The sequence below is a fragment of the Helianthus annuus genome, chromosome 6 (assembly GCF_002127325.2).
Source record: "Helianthus annuus cultivar XRQ/B chromosome 6, HanXRQr2.0-SUNRISE, whole genome shotgun sequence".
NCBI classification, from domain to species: Eukaryota; Viridiplantae; Streptophyta; class Magnoliopsida; order Asterales; family Asteraceae; genus Helianthus; species Helianthus annuus.
In genome coordinates this window covers 140,638,354-140,644,128 of record NC_035438.2, presented here as the reverse complement: position 1 = coordinate 140,644,128, position 5,775 = coordinate 140,638,354, and the positions used below count along the sequence as shown (strand labels likewise).

At 34.8% G+C, this 5,775-nt stretch overlaps 1 long non-coding RNA gene across 2 annotated transcripts; it reads left to right on the top strand.

The window, feature by feature from the left end:
• Positions 1–4,353: 4,353 nt before the first annotated feature.
• Positions 4,354–5,317, top strand: LOC110939456. Of its 2 annotated transcripts, none has more exons than XR_002592268.2 (4): positions 4,354–4,539; positions 4,625–4,734; positions 4,829–4,980; positions 5,081–5,317. It is a non-coding gene; the product is annotated as an uncharacterized LOC110939456 (long non-coding RNA). The 2 variants fall into 2 exon arrangements; XR_002592267.2 differs by having other exon boundaries at positions 4,360–4,539; positions 4,848–4,980.
• Positions 5,318–5,775: the final 458 nt, after the last annotated feature.

Below are 5,775 nucleotides of genomic sequence, written 5' to 3'. Positions count from 1 at the left end.
TAGCCGGTCTCATTTTTTTATAAGTTAGTCTCATGTTTTTATAAGCTTAGCTTGTTTGCACCCCTACATGGCACCAATTCGGGCCTGTATACCACACTCCCACAAACAAAATCTAATAAACAAAGTATTGAAAATATTCAATAATAATAGAACGTATATTTAATATAAAAAGTTCATTACGTTTTTCGTCCATGTGGTTTGTTGAAAATAAGTGTTTTGGTCAAAATTCAGTTTAAGGATAATGTAACCAAATTTTGATTATGAGGTAGAGTGCTTATGTGTATGAAAAACTATGTAATCAATTGTAAAGTGAAAATAACAATGAACACCGAGATTTGTACGAGGAAAAAGCCCTTGATCCTTATGAGATCTCCGGCACAAAAATAATCGGGTGATGGAAACTACCGATCACCAACTATATTGAACAAATAAGCTAAAATTCAATACAACTTTGGAAGATAATGAGCTCGATATAATGGAATTCTAGTGTGATGGTTGACAGAAGCTTCAATGTTGTGAGAAAGAGAGAGAGAGTAAGTGTTGTGTTCTGTTATGCCTAAATGAGCTCGTTATCCCCTTATAAAATTGGAAAGAATTATACAACAAACTACACAAAAATATGCAAGTATCCCACGTTCCTCCACAACGATTATTTCCTCTTTTTAATGTATTTAATCCAAGGCATATTCCATAATATTCCAGCTTGACCAAGTCCACTTCGTCAAATACCTACAAATGTAAGATAAAAATATAGAGAACAATCGTTAGTCAATACAAGTAATAATAAGGATCCTTGTTCCTCAAACTTCCTGCACCATCTATTAGGGATCAGTGATCTAGGCTAAATCTCAGGATACATGATCCATAGTATTAAAAATAAATGCCCTAACAATAACCATTATAGTCTACTAGTTTGAAAACTGCTAAAACAATCCTTGTATTTTCACTTTTGTAACTAGTGAGGTACCTCGTTAACCTCATCCAATGTACCGTTATTTTTTAGTGAAAAGACTTGAATACCCCTATGTTATGGGGTCACCATAGAAGATGACCGAAAAAATAGGACTGCAAGAGAAGATGACCAGAAAAAATGGAGCCGCAAGAGAAGATGACCGAAAAAAATAGGGTGTGGGAAACTGAAGTCTTGCGACTTTGTGAATCGGACCGCCCTTAATTGTTTTATTTTTTTTAGAATTTTAGATATTATGTTTTTATTGCCTTGTGCAATTTGGTCATTCACCAAAACTTAACCACATAAATGAATGGAATTAACGAGGTGGACTGTGTTAGTTACAAAAGTGAAAGTACAAGTATTGTTTTGGCAATTTTTTAAACTAATGGACTATAATGGTTATTTTCTACAAACCACATGGACGAAAAACTTAATATGAGATGTCAGATCAAACATAATCAATGTATGTCAAACTAGTTAGTCATAATTAATCTTGGCTAACACATAGTATAAGTAAAATAATGGTGAGTCATGGACAAACAAAGTCATCCATAGTTAAACATAAGTGCGCATAACTTCTTAAGACTCCTCATGAACCATTACGACTTACAATAATCGATATCCCTTGTTTTGACCTGACCTATTACTGATTTACACGAGTCAATATTGGTCAAACGGAGCTCTTGCTCGTTTTAGTAGCTCATGGTCAGTTTATAAGGATTCATCATCAAACATAGTCAATATATACCATATAATAAGATATATATACAGAGTAAAGTGCATTTTTTTTTCATGAATGCGTCTTCAAAACAGTGCTTCCTTTAGGTTGGTACTTATTTATAAACGCAAGTAAATATGTATGATAGAGAGAGAGAGAGAGAGAGAGAGAGGGAAGAGAGCAGTGAGGAGGAGAGAAATTGTTTTTTTAGGCTCCGTCTATTTACACATTCCCCTTGGCTTTTTGGACACATATCAGACTCCTAGTGCTGCGCTTTGGCCAAAGCGCAGCATATAGGTACGAGATCAACGACACAGACTGACGCCTGTTAGTCGTTGTCTGTCGGTTGTACTTATATGTTGCGCTTTAGCCAAAGCGGGACATATGCGGATGTGATATATTGTTTTGGTTGTTGTTTGGGTGTATTTGGTTGTGTTTTTGTTTGAAAAGGGGGGTTGTTTGTTTAGCTCCTAAAGAGCTCTTAATGGTTCAACTCTAGCTCTTACTGGTTCAACACTTAATGGTTTGGACTGTTTGTTTCATGAGCAGGTGTCTGAATAGTTCAGGTTAAGAATTATACTGAGTCTGAATGGTTAAGACATATAACCTGATTGGTCAGACGTTTGCCTTTAAATTGTTAAGCATTATATTAGCTCTTAATGGTTCAAACATCTTACTAGACATCTTACTGGTTTAGCATTCAATGGTTCAGACCTCTGACCTCTTACTGGTTCATCACTTAATGGTATCACTTAATGGTACTTCAAACCTTTTACTGGTTCTAGGGGTGTGCATGGTTCAGTTCGATTTGGTTTTTGGGTAAAATCAAAACTGAAACCGAAATGTCGGATTTTGGTTTTTCAAAGCCGTTCGGTTTTGGATTTTTTCGGTTTCGGTTTTTTCGATTTTTACACCGGTTCGGTTCGGTTTTTCGCTTATTTCGGGTTTTGAAACAAAAGTAAGTAAGATTCAAAAATAAAAAATATAATTTAAAATTTAAGAATCTTTCTTATATGGTTACATTTAAGTTATTATACATAATCTTTTTAACTAAAAATGTTTACATAAACCTAACCTTCTAATCTATTTTTATGTTTGTTTAAAGTTTTATTAGGACTTTTTCTTTTATAATACTTTGAAGATTGTTTAATTTTTATATTAAATTTTGTTATTTTTTATAGGCAATAAATAAATCATCTCAATTATAAATAAATATCTTAATGTTTTTATTATAAGTACTTAATATTCAAGAATAAAATTAATAATTTCTAATAGCATGGGTTAAACACTTAAACTTAAACATAAAAATATATGTTTTTTTCGCTTCCGTTCGGTTCGGTTTTTTTCGGTTATTGAAAATGGTTATCCGAAAACCGAACCGTAATTTTCGGTTATTAAAAATCCAAAAATCGAACCGTCGGTTTTTATTTCGGTTCGGTTTTGTCGGTTATTTCGGTTACGGTTCAGTTATTTTGGTTTTCTTCTCACCTCTAACTGGTTCAGCACTTAACCATTTAAAAGTTGACAAATAGTCCATAAGTATGTGTTATTAAACTCTATATAAAGAAGCAACTACTTTATGCTTCTATAGGTTGTAACATGAGCTTAGCAAGTTTTCCAAAAAAAAAAGTTGATTTTCTACTTTTTACCCAAAGGTTTATATCTTTTACAATTTTAACCCTACATAGTTTGGTTTTATAACTTTAACCCAAAACTTTTCATTATTTGCAATTTAACTTCACAACTTTTTTCACTTATAGTTTTCATCTTTCGCAAATTTTCGTTTTACGTATAGTTCTAAATTTTTCGAGTTAATACGACGCAACGTGCATGTGTGGTTCAACGTTTTTACCTCTAATTTTCCACGTTTGAAAGGTTCGTCGCAACATGCATATCTTAGGTCGAGTCAGTGTTGGTGATCGATGATGGTTGTGTGACATTACTACTATTTGACACCGTTTTAAGCCCCGCCGCAACACGGGGTGTGCTTTGAGGGTTTTCTAAAGAAAAAATGGTTATGCATATGGTTGTCGTAACGTTGGCTTTGGGGGTTTTCCAAAAAAACTGATTTTTTTACTTTTCACCAAAAAGCATGTCATAAATTACTTTTAACCCAAAACTATTTATTTTTTTTACTTTTAACCCAAAATTTTTTATGTTTTGCAATCTATCCTCAAAACTTTTTTTACTTTCAACTTTGGCCTTTTATAGTTTTCATTTTCCGCAAATTTTTCGCTTTATGCTTGGTTCTAAATTTTGTGACTTAACACATTGCAACGTGCATCTTTGCTTTAACGTCTTTACGTTTCGTTCTAAATTTTGCGAGTTAACACGACGCAACGTGCATGTGTGGGTGAACGTTTTTACCTCGTCTATTTTTTCTCCGTTTGACAGGTTTAACATAACGTGCGGGTCCTAGATCCACTTTGTTATAACTAAAGAATCCCCGCCGCATTGCGGCGGGTCGCAATCCTAGTTTTTCATAAACTATAAGCGTTGTTTATATTATATGTTATTATATATAACTTTTATTAGATAATATTGTTATAAACTATTCTCCATAAATGAAAAGATCAAAATTTCCTAATTCTATCTTGCCGCCCCCAATTTCCCGCTTCTAGTTTCCCCGCCCAATCCCCTCCTCCCTCAAATCCACGTTTCCCATCATCCTATCTGTACGTTTAAATCTCCCTCAACCCTCACCATGCTCACAATAACCATCACTCTGATTTCGCAGCTTTTGCAACCCCCGAGTTCGATCTCTACAATTTGTCTGGACCACAAATGACACAAATGGGGACTTTTGTGGAAAGCCATTGATGAGGGCCAGACATTTTTATATATCAAAGATTATTATTTGCTATCACTGGTGAGTATTTAATTCTTTCATTAGTGACAAAACAAGATATAGTAAAAAAGGGGTTTTAACTTGTCATATTTCAAACACTTTGAAGGGGAAGGATCTCGCAAAGAGAAGTATGAGGAGAACATAAAGAAATTCAACCTCAAACTTGTGGCTTTCCTTGCCATTTGGCTGTAACCAGAGGACTGCCCCTTCCTTCTTGTGAGCAAAACTCTGGTTCATTTTTCTATACAGTTTTTGACTCGTTTAGCATGAATGGTTCAGTTCATTTATGATTTCTCTTACGTGTGGTTAGTACAATATCATCATTGCAGTTAAGGAACAATGTTTAGTAGTTCAGAGATGGTACTACAAGTTCATATTTGCGTGTGAAGGAAAAATATGGATTGCGGATCTCTTATACAATAAGTCGAAATGACTACAACGAACTTGGCACGTAACAAAGAGGTATTCTTTAAATGTTTATTAAAATTAAAGTTTTAAGCAAGGCCCTCATGTGTTTGGTATTAATGTGTTACTAAGTTTGGTGCCAATTTATCAATTACAGGTGCAACACGGAACACATAGTAAAATGTGATGGAGATATTAAAGAGATTTTGAGATGTACTAGAATGAATGGAAGGCCACAGTTGTCATAAAACTTTTCTTCAACTTGAGATTTGTTAGAAGTTCATTATTGTATTTTTTTTTTGAACAGTGAACTTCATTAAACACAAGGGCAGGCCTCAAACCGAGGGCCACCACACCAAACTCTTACATCATATACAAAGGATTTTTAGACCAATCATTCCACACTAGACTAGCGAACTTAGATCTATTTTTTAACCATAAATACGACCAGGACTTTATCAACGCCATCGCCTCAACTACCTTATGACTCACACCATTAAAAACCTTATCATTTCTTAGCTTCCATATAACCCAAACTGCGATATACATAATCCCTCTAATCACCCTCTTTGACCACTTATCACTAACCTGATCGGCCACTTCCAAAAGATCCTTAAAATCAAACACCAAAAAAGTCGAGACTCTGCACCACGATCCCACAGCCGACCAAACACCATTAGCGAATAAACATCCAGTGAAAAGGTGCAGCACACTTTCGTTTCCAGCGTCACACATCGGGCAGGAAGCGTCTTGAATGTTAATTTGACATCTGATCAGAGTGTCCTTCGTCGGAACACGGGCCATTTCCATTCTCCACACCATCAGATTCACCTTAATTGGAACCCATGGTTC